General features: G+C 37.9%; 1 long non-coding RNA gene and 1 pseudogene across 3 annotated transcripts in view; one reads left to right on the top strand and one right to left on the bottom strand.

Annotated features, from left to right (window-relative positions):
- The window catches only part of LOC126627633 (uncharacterized), a 40,605-nt gene extending 27,101 nt beyond the window's left edge, over positions 1-13,504 (top strand). The window contains exons 1-4 of one of the 3 annotated variants that reach the window (XR_007625088.1): positions 11,659-11,730; positions 12,059-12,177; positions 12,294-12,958; positions 13,104-13,504. This is a non-coding gene — a long non-coding RNA (uncharacterized LOC126627633). Of the gene's footprint in view, positions 1-11,647; positions 12,178-12,293; positions 12,959-13,103 lie in introns of those variants that run through there. The other 2 variants (XR_007625092.1, XR_007625087.1) reach the window with 2 other exon arrangements.
- Positions 1-13,679, bottom strand: part of LOC126627289 (disease resistance protein RPM1-like) — an 84,700-nt pseudogene that overhangs the window by 65,129 nt on the left and 5,892 nt on the right.

Genomic DNA, 13,679 nt, shown 5'->3' with positions numbered 1-13,679 from the left:
ATACTCCGTCGTCTCCAAACTGGATGTAGGCATTGCCGAACCAGTATAAATCTTGGTGTTCTTGTTGGTGTTGTTTTTATTCTGTTCTGTCTTACTATTCACTTACAGTCGAATGCCGCTTCCGCACAACAAGTGGTACCAGAGCCCAGTTCCGTGAATAGTGTTGGCGCTACAATTCCGTGAACAGTGAACTGCTACAGTATCTGTGAACAGTATTGTACCTGTGAACAGTGCCGTATTTGTGAATAGTGCCGAGCAGATGGCTGGAGATAAAGATGAATCTGTAAAGAAGGGGTCAGCACCGTCTTCATCCAATAGACATCCAACCACTACTACAAGGTTAGAGGTTGATAAATTCAATGGCTCTAATAATTTTGGTATGTGGCAATGTGAAGTTATGGATGTGTTGTATCAACAAGAGTTGGATATGGTTCTGGAAGATAAACCAGAAGATATTGATGACAAGCAGTGGACGCGAATTAATCTTCATGCTTGTGCTGCTATTCGATCGTTCCTTGATAAGGAGTTGAAATACTCGTATATGAAGGAAACTTCTGCTAAGGAGTTATGGACGAAATTGGAGGAGAAGTATATGACCAAGAGCGTAGAAAATCGTCTCTTCTTGAAGAAACGACTCTTCCGATTTCAGTATCGTCTAGGTATCTCTATGCACGAACACCTCAATGATTATAATAAAATACTTGCTGATTTAGCAAACCTTGATGTGAAAATTCCTGACGAGGACAAGGCACTATGTTTGTTAAATTCATTGCCTGATGATTATGATCATTTGACAACTACTCTGTTGTATGGAAAATCCGAGGTGAAACTTGATGAGGTGTCTGCGGCATTGGTGAATCATGAGTGTCATAAGAAGGAACTGAAGACTCATAATTCACAAATCGAGGCATTTGTTGCAAAGGGTCGAACAGAGGAAAGAAAATCTGGGAAGCGGGGAAAATCTCGTTCAAAGTCACGAGGGAAGTTTCCTGCTAAAGATGAATGTGCTTTTTGTCGCCAAAAGGGTCATTGGAAAAAAGACTGCCCCAAATTGAAGAACAAAGAGAAGGAGAAAGCGGGTTCTGAAGCAAATATTGCAAAATCTGGAGATGATGATGATTTCGAGTTTGCTTTGGCTAGTTCATATGCTGATAGTCACTCCAATGAGTGGATTTTGGATTCAGGTTGCACCTATCATATGTGTCCCATTCGAGAATGGTTTTCTAATTTCAAGGAGCTGGATGGTGGAGTTGTTTTGATGGGTAATAATAATGCCTGCAAAACACAAGGGATAGGCAAAATCTGTTTGAAGATGCATGATGGAACAGTCAGAGAATTAAGTGATGTTCGGTATGTACCAGATATGAAGAAAAATCTCATCTCACTGGGTGCATTGGAATCCAAGGGTCTCAAGATCACCATGGAGGGTGGAGTTCTTAAAGCTGTGTACGGGGCACTGGTGGTGATGAAAGGTACAAGACGAAATAACTTGTATTTCTTGCAGGGGAGTACAGTTATTGGTGGAGCAGCTGTCACCGAAGCTGCTGACGCAGATAGCACAGACACCACGAGGTTATGGCATATGCGTCTTGGGCATGCTGGTGAAAAAGCGTTGCAAGGATTGGTGAAGCAAGGCTTATTAAAAGGTGCAAAGGCATGCAAATTGGAATTCTGTGAGCATTGTGTGTTGGGTAAGCAAACTAGAGTAAAATTTGGCACTGCTATTCACCACACTAAAGGCATTCTTGATTATGTTCACACTGATGTTTGGGGACCTTCCAAGAATGCATCTTGGGGAGGTAGCCATTATTTTGTCTCCTTTGTTGATGACTTCTCTAGAAGAATATGGTGTTGGATTTATTCAACATAAATCAACCATAAATGGTCTCCTATTTGTAATAGGAATGTATAAGTTAGAGATCAGTTAAGTTGTGATTCAATATCCTTATATCAATCCTACATTAAGTGTCTTACATTATAAGTAGGTTTTGATTGAATCCTTAATAATATAGGATTATGATATTTTACTTGAGAGCCAAGAAAGGAGAGTTTTTAGTTTTCCCTTATGGATGGAATCTAAAGACTTTTGGCTAGTATATAAACACCGGTCCCTGCTAACCCTAGATACGACAACTAAGGCTTCCCATAGAGCATTGTCATCAAGCTAGGTGTTTACAGAAGACTTGGTGTTTTTCTTTTGTTCTCGTCAAAACCAGAATTGGTGTTCTATCAATTGTGCATTGATTGCATGGCCTCTACGCATTCAACAAGTAAGTCTTCTACATCGAATTGCTTATGATTATTATATATTTATATGTATTGTGTTTTGATCATATAAACATTATGGATAACAATTGGTATCAGAGCAATTGTTTATATGATTAAAACCTGTAAAGAATCAATATATCATGAGGTTTCGATTGATCAACTTGCATAGTTTCAATTCATGACAAGTTTTAAATGTTCTGCATAATTGTTAGTACTTTCGTACTTATAAAGTTGATATGAACATCATCTACATAATTCAGTCTATCATATATTCAAGCTACAACCGTTTATCATGATAGGTTGAATCATGTAGTAAAGCTGCTGTTCATTAAATTGGATTCTATATATGATATATAAACTGATCTTCTTGCTCACAAGTGTTGATCATTGTTTTCTGGATCATATATGAATGGTATGACATGATTTATGTGCTATATCAGTAGTGAAGATTCTCATCTTGCTCACAAGTGTTGGGAATCAGCATGAAGGTAACTGGTATAACATATAAATCAGTGTCAGAAAACATACTGATCCATCTTGCTCACAAGTGTTGGATCAATTTCGTTTTTATAAAGTTTTGGTAATAGTTTAATCAATGCATGCATGTTGTATATGTATATTCAGTGATGAATGCTGTGAACACTGTTCAAACCCTAAGTGGAACAAACTACAAAAAGTGGAAACAAGACTTGGAAATCTGTCTAGGTTTAATGGATTTGGATATAGCAACGAGGGAAGTTTCTCCTCCGGAACCTGCTGCAGATGATACAATTGATGTCAAAGCAAAATATGAAAAGTGGCAGAAGGCTAATCGGATTGCTCTCTTGGTGATCAAGAAGTCCATGTCTGACACCGTGAGAGGTGGCATCCCTGAGTCCGAGAATGCCAAGGAATTCTTGGCATCCATTGATGAAAAATTCAAGGAATCAGATAAGGCAGAAATTGGAAATCTCATGAATGAGCTCATGACCAAAAGGTATAATGGTATAGGTTGTGTAAGAGAGCATATATTAGAACTGTTAGATATTGGTGCAAGATTAAATGCTCTGAAAGTGCCTATGAGTGATCCCTTCTTAGTTCATGTGGCACTTAACTCATTGCCAAATGAGTATTCACAACTTAAAAGCACATACAATGCACAAAATGAAAAATGGAGTTTGAATGAACTAATTGCGATCTGTGTGCATGAGGAACAACATATAAGGCAGGAAATCTTTGAAAAGAAAGTGAATATGGTGACTGATCACCATAATAATACTGCAAGGCAAGATAACAATAAGGGGGCATCGAATCATTCCAAGCTAGGTGTAAACAAGGGTTACAAAGCTGTCAAAGGCAAGTGTTTTTTCTGTAAGAAACCTGGCCACATGAAAAGACATTGTCAGAAGTATAAAAAGTGGCTTGACAGTGGCAAGGGGAAAGGTAATGTTATGATTTTTAAAGGTGAAGTTTTAGTTTGTTTTGAAACAAATAATGTTGAATATGCTAGAGATTCTTGGTGGCTTGACAGTGGTGCTTCAATACATGTGACAAACTCTTTACAGGGCTACATAAGCAAGAGAGTGCCAAGAAGGGATGAAGTCTCAGTGATCGTTGGGAATGGAGGAAGAGCTGCTGTTGAGTTTATTGGAACAGTTAGAATAAAGTTAGAAACTGGTTTTTCATTAGATCTTGAGAATGTATGCTATGTACCTTCAATTCGAAGGAATCTAGTATCAGTTAGTCAGCTAGTTAAGAAAGATTTTGTTTTTTCAATAAAAAACAGTGGTTTTTCGATTCACAAAGATTCTCAGATTATTGGAGATGGCTTACATACTGGTGGAATGTTTAGACTAAATTGCAAAGAATCAGGTCATGTAGCACTTTTAATTGGTCAGAAAAGATTAAAACAAGATGAGACTTCATCCACTCTTTGGCACAGAAGATTGGGGCATATTTCGATTGAGAGAATAAAGAACCTAAGTAAAAGTGGTATACTGCCATCACTTGAGTTTGATAACTCGGTTACATGTATTGAATGCATTAAAGGAAAAATGGCAAGTACACACAAGAAAAATGCAATCAGGAGCAATGGATTACTGGAACTTGTGCACACTGACATATGTGGCCCTTTCCCTACACCTACTTATGATGGTTATAGATATTTCATCACATTTATAGATGATTATTCGAGATATTGCTACCTGTACCTGCTCACGGAGAAGTCTAGTGCTCTGAATGCTTTTCAAATTTACAAGGCTGAGGTTGAAAAACAGTTAGATAAGAAAATTAAGACTGTAAGGTCTGACAGAGGTGGTGAATACTATGGGAGATACACTGAGCATGGAAGAAATCCAGGTCCTTTTGCACTTTATCTGCAAAGTGAAGGAATTGTAGCTCAATATACAAATCCTGGAACACCACAGCAAAATGGTGTCTCTGAGAGAAAGAATCGTACATTAAAAGACATGGTGAGGAGTATGATGAGCACTACCAACTTGCCAATGTTTCTATGGGGTGATGCAATTAAAACTGCAAACTATATCTGCAATAGGGCACCAAGCAAGTCTGTCACTTCAACACCTTTCGAAATTTGGAACAACAGAAAGCCTAGCTTGTTACATTTGAGAATATGGGGATGTAAAGCAGAAGCAAGAGCATATAATCCTCAGGAAAAGAAGTTAGATCCCAAAACTGTAAGTTGCTATTTCATTGGTTATCCACCGAGAACCAAGGGATATAGATTTTATTGTCCTGGAAATTCTATGCGTTTCATTGAGACAAATAAAGTGAAGTTCATAAAAGAGATAACAGATGGAATCTTAAATCACAACTTGGTTTTTGAAGAACAAGATGAATCTAATTTACAAGAAAATGTAGAAGACATTGGGGTGCAGACTCCAAACACAAGCCACAGTTATCTCTTACCACCAGTTACTGAGAATACTGAGAATGTTGTGCAAAATGATGCCACTGATGATACTACAGTCAATATGGAAGAACCGAATGCCACTAATGATGCTCCACATGAACTAGTACAAGTTACAGAACCAATTCCTGAAGTCCTTGCACCCATCATTCGAAAATCTACAAGACTGAGGAAATCAGCCATCTCAGATGATTTTATGCTGTATTTGAGTGAAGCAGATATCAACATTGGTGAACCTGCAACATATAAAGAGGCTGTAAGTGTAATGCAGCAAGAAGAGTGGGTGAAAGCCATGGAAAGTGAACTTGAATCCATGAAAAAGAATAAAGTGTGGGAACTTGCAGTGTTACCAAAGGGAGCAAAACCAATCGGATGTAAGTGGGTGTATAAAACTAAGAAGGACTCCAAGGGAGAAATTGAAAGATTCAAGGCTAGACTTGTAGCCAAGGGATACACTCAACAAGAGGGAATTGATTACACTGAGACATTCTCACCAGTCTCAACAAAAGATTCATTCCGGTTTGTAATGGCTTTGGTGGCTCACTATGATCTTCATTTACATCAAATGGATGTAAAAACTGCATTCCTAAATGGTACTTTGAAGGAAGAAATTTATATGCGACAACCTGAGGGATTCATTGATGCAGATGGTAAGGAATTAGTATGCAAACTTCGAAAATCAATTTATGGCTTAAAACAGGCATCAAGGCAATGGTATTTGAGGTTCGATGAAGTTATGCAATCACATGGTTTTGATGAGAATTCAGAAGATGAGTGCATATATTTCAAATCCAGTGGGAGACACTTCACTATATTGGTGCTATATGTGGATGATATCCTCATAGCTAGCACTGATTTGACCTTACTACATGAAACAAAATTGATACTCAGTGACAATTTTGAGATGAAGGATATGGGCGAAGCAACCTATGTCTTGGGGATAGAAATAACTCGTGACAAAGAGAGAGGTTTGCTTGGAATATCACAAAAGGGATATATTGACAAGATACTCAAGAGGTTCAATGTGCCAGTGACTAAATGAGATAAACTGAGCAAGCTGCAGAGCCCTCGAACTGAAGCTGAAAAACTTGAGATGAATGACAAGCCGTATGCTTCAGTTGTAGGGAGCTTAATGTATGCACAAGTATGCACAAGACCTGACATTGCTTTTGCATTAAGCTTGTTGGGGAGATATCAATCGAACCCTGGACATGCCCATTGGATTGCAGCAAAGAAGGTGCTTAGATATTTGCAGAAAACTAAAGACTATAAGCTGGTGTACAAGAGAAGTGACAAGCTAGAATTGGTTGGCTACTGTGATTCAGATTTTGCAGGTTGTCAAGACTCATTAAAATCTACCTCTAGCTACATTTTTATGATGGCAGGAGGAGCGATCTCATGGAAAAGTATGAAACAGAAAAATGTAGCTACCTCTACTATGATGGCTGAATATATGGCTTGTTACGAAGCAACTTCTCAAGCGGTTTGGATTGGAAAGTTTATAGAGGGTATGAGGGTCCTCCATATTGTCACAAATCCGTTGAAGATATTTTGTGACAGTACTGCTGCAATTTTCTACTCCAAGAACAACAAGAGATCTTCTGGGACTAAGCATATGCATATCAAGTATAAGTTGGTTAGGGAAAAGATTAAGCAAAGGTTCATAAAGATTAGCTATATAGATACTGAATCAATGCTTGCGGATCCCTTGAACAAACCACTTCCAGTCATGTCTTTCAAGAAGCATGTAGAGAACATGGGATTGATCTCGAACTTAGATATGCTGAGTTAGTGGGAGTAGAAAACTGGTTTTAGCTGCAGTAAATAAGTGAGCTAAACTCACTGAGTTTTGAGGTTCGAGGTGTGGTTTGTTTCCGAGGTTGGGTTTGAATAAAGATTGTTTTAAATTTTGTGTTCATATGATGCATGCATATTTTTAATTCTTTTTAGGCATAAGTCTGTTTTAGAATAATGAAAGTTTATGTTGGTAAGCATGCAGAATGCATGAAAAGCATAACGTGTCATTTTAGAATGACAAAAGGGTTTGCGTTGGCAAACATATGGAATGCTTAAAAGCATAAAAGCATGAGGTGGTTTTTGAAATGGTAAAAAGGTTGCATTGATAAACATAAAGGCCGTTCAAAAGCATAAGGACTTATTTATGTAAGTTATGATGAAGTGGACCAAAGATGATAAAGAGTAAGACAATTCTTGAGTTAAAGTTCATCTTTAGATCATAATCTGACGGTTTTCATGTGAATGGTTGACTCAATGTATGTGATTATGAAGGTTCTGAGATGAAATATCTTTACAACCTTGTTAAATCTACATTGAGAAGTCCATTTGACAGAAATTTGAATTAAGGATGGGTTTGGATCACAGTAATATGGCCATTAAAGAAATAAGGATCTCCGACATAAGTTTTGAAGCATGATCATTACAAATTAGTAGACCAAGTGGGAGAATGTTGGATTTATTCAACATAAATCAACCATAAATGGTCTCCTATTTGTAATAGGAATGTATAAGTTGGAGATCAGTTAAGTTGTGATTCAATATCCTTATATCAATCCTACATTAAGTGTCTTACATTATAAGTAGGTTTTGATTGAATCCTTAATAATATAGGATTATGATATTTTACTTGAGAGCCAAGAAATGAGAGTTTTTAGTTTTCCCTTATGGATGGAATCTAAAGACTTTTGGCTAGTATATAAACACCGGTCCCTGCTAACCCTAGATACGACAACTAAGGCTTCCCATATAGCATTGTCATCAAGCTAGGTGTTTACAGAAGACTTGGTGTTTTTCTTTTGTTCTCGTCAAAACCAGAATTGGTGTTCTATCAATTGTGCATTGATTGCATGGCCTCTACGCATTCAACAAGTCTTCTACATCGAATTGCTTATGATTATTATATATTTATATGTATTGTGTTTTGATCATATAAACATTATGGATAACATATGAGTGTACACCATGAAGCGTAAAGATGAAGTCTTGAAGATATTCCTGAAGTGGAAAAAGATGATTGAAACGCAAAGCGGTCGAAAGATCAAGACTCTCAGATCAGACAATGGGGGTGAATATAAGTCTGATCCTTTCTTGAAAGTTTGTCAAGATGAGGGTATTGTGAGGCACTTCACGGTTAGGGAGACACCGCAACAGAATGGGGTGGCGGAGCGCATGAACCGTACTTTGCTTGAGAAAGTTCGGTGTATGTTGTCTAATGCTGGATTAGGCAAGGCATTTTGGGCTGAGGCAATCACTTATGCAAGCCATCTCATTAATCGATTGCCAGCGGCTGCGAATGAGGGCAAAACGCCCATGGAGGTATGGTCTGGTAAACCTTGTACTGATTACAAGTTTTTACACATTTGGTTGTTCTGCTTACTATTATGTCAGAGAAAGCAAGTTGGATCCAAGAGCAAAGAAAGCTCTATTTATGGGTTTTAGCACTGGCGTGAAGGGATACCGACTCTGGTGTCCAGATGAGAAGAAATTTGTTGTAAGCAAAGATGTGACTTTTGATGAGGTTGCTATGGTTAATCAGAACAAGCATGAAGGTGAAACTAAAGCGACCGAGACCATGAGTAGCTCAAAGCATGTGGAGTTACTGAAGATTCCAGTTGTTCCAGTAAGGTCTGATGTTTCAAACACTAGTCCTACAGTTAATTCTGATGATGAGGACGAGGATGATGAAGATGAGGCACCTACCCAAGAGCCTCCACAGCAACAAGACTATATTGCAACCAGAAGATCGAGAAGGGAAATCCGAAAGCCTGCTCGATTTACTGATATTGTGGCATATGCACTTCCTGTTATTGAAGATGATATTCCATCCGCCTACAAAGAAGCTGTCATGAGTTCAGAGTGCGAGTTGTGGAAGAAATCTATGGATGAGGAGATGAAATCTCTTCATAAAAATGAGACTTGGAAGCTGGTTCAGTTACCAAAGGGGAAGAAAGCAATTGGTTGTAAATGGGTGTATGCCAAAAAGATGGAATCTTTGGGAAAAGACAATGTAAGATTCAAAGCCAGATTGGTAGCTAAAGGCTACGCTCAGAAGGAAGGCATTGACTACAATGAGGACTTGGGAGAAGCTCGGCAGATACTAGGTATGGAAATTGAAAGAGATAGAGCGAAGGGCAAGATTAGTCTGTGTCAGAAGCAGTATTTGAAGAAGGTACTACAACGTTTCAGGATGAATGAAAATTCAAAACCGGTTAGTACACCTCTTGCCTCTCATTTCAAACTTAGCGCTTCTATGTCTCCTAAAACTGTTGAAGAGAGTCAGTACATGGCTCAAATTCCTTATGCAAATGTTGTTGGTAGTTTGATGTATGCTATGGTGTGTACTACGCCTGATATTTCACAAGCTGTTAGTATTGTCAGTAGATATATGCATAATCCAGGAAAAGGGCAATGGCAAGCTGTGAAATGGATTCTACGGTATATTCTGGGTACTGTGGATGTTGGTTTATTGTTCCAGCAGGATAAAGTTACTGGTCAATGTGTTGTTGGATATGTGGATTCTGATTACGCAGGTGATTTAGACAAGCGTAGGTTCACTACTGGTTTTGTATTCACTATTGCTGGAGGTCCAGTAAGTTGGAGGTCGATTCTGCAATCTACAGTTGCTTTGTCGACTACTGAGGCAGAATACATGGCTGTGACAGAAGCTATAAAGGAAGCCATTTGGCTTCAAGGGTTGCTTGATGACTTAGGGGTTCAACAAGACCATGTGGATGTTCATTGCGACAGTCAGAGTGCTATTCATTTAGCAAAGAATCAAGTTCATCATGCACGTACGAAACACATTGACGTGAGGTTCCATTTTGTTCGTGAGGTTATTGACGAGGGAGATATTCTTCTTCAGAAGATTGGGACCGCTGACAATCCTGCGGATATGTTAACAAAGCCAGTTTCATTGCACAAGTTTAAGCACTGCTTAGACTTGATTGGCATTTGTAAAATTTGTTGATTGCCCCATGGGGGATTGGGAGACGACTATTAGGAGTTCTACTTAGAAGGTTTGAGTCAAGGTGGAGATTGTTGATTATTGACTCAAACATGTAGTCAAAGTCTAAATCTTTGGGCTACTTTGTGGTAATGGGAGGCAAACAAGATTTGTGCCTAATTTGTGCCTAACTCCTTTTGACTTGATGGTAGGCCTTTGGCCATTGATGTCTTTGAGAAGCTTTTCTTTGGCTATAAAAGGAGAGCAAGGTGCAACTCATAAGCATGGAGAAGTAGAGAAGAACAAGGAAGAGAAAAAAATAGCAAGAAGCCATTTGGCATAGAGAAGAATTTTCTCAAATTGTCTTGCTTTGTATTTTTGGTTTTCTCTTCCTATTGTAAGTGTGAGAGCTTGGGGTTATTTGGGTCTTTGGGAAATTGAGTGATAAACACTATTGTATGTTCTCATTGATTATAGTGGAATACTCCGTCGTCTCCAAACTGGATGTAGGCATTGCCGAACCAGTATAAATCTTGGTGTTCTTGTTGGTGTTGTTTTTATTCTGTTCTGTCTTACTATTCACTTACAGTCGAATGCCGCTTCCGCACAACACAATTTATATGCGCGATGTCCATTTGGCTATTATGCATGCATTATTTATTCTAAGTGAGGAACGCTTTAATTAGTTCCTCCCTCATTTTTCAGGTACAGAATGGTGCTGAAAGTTTTCCTCATTATGCTCCTATGCCCAGTTGGTCGGGTGTATATGACATGCAGTGAGCACAGGACACAGATAGGTTAGTTTATCCATGATGCTGAGCAATGTCTTGAATGATATCTGGGTTGCCACGTTTTAGATGCTTAGATCTGTGATTGAAGTGTTATCTGTAGTTTTTCTTTTTGGAATTCATAATGTTTGCAACTATAAAAAATAATATTCTTTTATACCTGTGTTTCTCTTTTCTTTTTTTTTCATGAGAAATTAATTGTCATTGGCAGCACTATAGAAAACCATCTTTCTACATTATTCTCCACTTCATACAGAATTACATGATTTTAGGTTTAATATCAGATGTCTTATATAAGAGGTCGCACTTGGTGCAATGGCAAGTGTCTTCGCCCATGAGCGGTAGGTCTCGGGTTCGAGACTTGGGAGCAGCATCTCCATAAAATGGGGGTAAGGCTAGCCGACATTCACTTCTCCCAGACCCTGCGTAAAGCGGGAGCCTTGTGCACTGGGTACGACCTATCAGATGTCTTATATGTGTAAAATGCATGTTGCTTTTGTTTCTCAGGGAAGCAGAACATTTTTTACAATCACATCTTTTGTAATCAACTTGGTTGAATGTATATAAAAACTAAGCTGTTTTACTTACGAACAATGTTCACTCAGTTATCCTTTTTGTTCGTTCATGATTATGTTGAACTTTTTTCATGTTAAATGTGTCTTATTCATGTTGTTAAGGCTGGTGCATTCCGCAGCAGCGCGCGGGCCTATTACTAGTTTTAAACTAAATCACTATGCTGCAATCAAACCCACAGTTGGGTCCAAATGAAGAAGAAAAAGGAGTGAACAACACGAAATTGGCTTTGGGTAAGCTTCCACTCTCTTCTATGTATGATCTCTTTGAGAAGTGATTTTGGTTTGTGCTTTCGAAAAAGATGATGGCAATTTCATATTTGGACAGAGAAAACAATAGGCATGTATAATGAAGTGGAATTTTTTGTGGTATTATCAACATGCATGTTATAAAGAATTCTTCATTTAATTTTTTGGGTTGTGTGTTTTCTGCATTCGTGACTTGTGTGTTTTGTTGTATATGATTCCGAAATGGGTACGAAAGGAAATAAACTTGCTGAACTGCATTGGCATCTATTGTTCTGGTTTTTCTTTGACAAGTTAACTTGCTCTCTCTTTGCAGTAAAGTGCACAAATATGGGAAAAGCACGACAGGGGAAAGCTGGGATATTGTTGTGGATGAGGAGACCTATTACGAGTGAGTCTGGACTTGGTTCGGGTTCTGTCTGCAATCTGCATATAGTATGTTGAAGCAGTCAAAAGGATTTCGGGGGAACCAAATATAAATAATTTAGATTACATCTTCTGGTATTGCTCTTACTGTAAAAGTAATTTTGATCTTTCACTTTTTGATGAAGGGCTGAGCTGTCAATTAAACCTCTAGAAAGGCCACCTGGCGTCTACCCTGCTCTTGATTTTGGATCATCGTCGCCTTCAGTTGATGAACCATCAGATGAATTTTCTCCAATATCGTGCGGCTCAAAAAATTTTGTATGTGTTTACGCGTATTTTTGTGCTCTGAATAATTCTAATCAAATTCCATTGCTCCTAAGCTAAAGTCAGAATTTGTTGCATATAAGGGAAGGTTAGCAGATACTTGCCAATTATCCAAGCTGGATATTAAGGTCTTTAAGCTTAATATCTTTTTGTATCTGTAGCATCCGCTTGGAAAAAGGTTTCAACTTTAATGTCTGTATGTGTTATTACTCTCCACTGATTGTCAAGAACCAGGATTAAAGAAAAGCATCCTTTAAAGTTTAAATTGGAAGGGGGCAGGTTATAAATTACAGGTGAAATGAAACTAGAAATATAGTCTTATGATTTGTGTCTAAAAACATAATAAAGGATATTACGTCCATCCATGATAATAATAAGATTGTTATTTATGTGGTTATGAGTTTCAAGTCTCTTTGATTAAACATTTTCTTTCTCACTCGGTGGTTCACCATGAACCACCTCTTTTTGATCAGCTATTATACTTGAATATGATTATCAAGTTTAAACATTTGAATCGAACCATAAGGTAATTGTGTTGTAATTAGTGACTCAAATTGTCTTTCTTCTGTCGTCAAATTATGTAGCAGTAGCCAAATATAAACATTTGAAATAACGTTGCTTAAAAGAGCAGTTTTAATCCGAACTCAATTCTTTTCGGGGACATATTGTAGGTTGATTCACATTCTGGAATGTAATATAGTTGGCATGTTGGGGCTGATTGTGGAGATTCTGTTTACACTGTAATTGCTGTTGTAAAGAGTCCCTATATGCTGCTTAAAGGCTGGTATCGACTGATTCATGATCTGATTACTCGAGAAGGTCCATTTCTTGAAATAGCTTGCATCCTTATTGCTGGTTTGACAATCATTCTGTGGCTAATTGTGGCTGTTTCAAGTATCGTGTTGGCAGTTTTCATGAACATTTTAATTGGATTGTATGCATCAGTTGTAGTATATCAGGTTTGCTTACACCAGACTATAATCATTGTAATCTCCTTAGCCTTTCAGTACACATTATATGTGTGAACTACATGTTTCTTCTGTTTCTTAAGGAAACAGAACTTTTTTGGAAACCATCTCTTTCTAATCAAAGACATTCAGTTTCTTCCCACTCATTATACAATGTGTTTATACGCCAGCTTACTTAAATGTATATAAAAGCAAAATTGCTTATTTATCAACCTCATTCCTCATGCATCTCTCTGTTTGTTCATAATTGTGTTGAATTTATTTAACTTAAATGTGTTT

The sequence above is a fragment of the Malus sylvestris genome, chromosome 1 (genome assembly GCF_916048215.2).
Source record: "Malus sylvestris chromosome 1, drMalSylv7.2, whole genome shotgun sequence".
In the NCBI taxonomy this organism is placed as follows: Eukaryota; Viridiplantae; Streptophyta; class Magnoliopsida; order Rosales; family Rosaceae; genus Malus; species Malus sylvestris.
The sequence above is the reverse complement of the archived record's forward strand: the minus strand, read 5'-3'. Positions and strand labels throughout refer to the sequence as shown.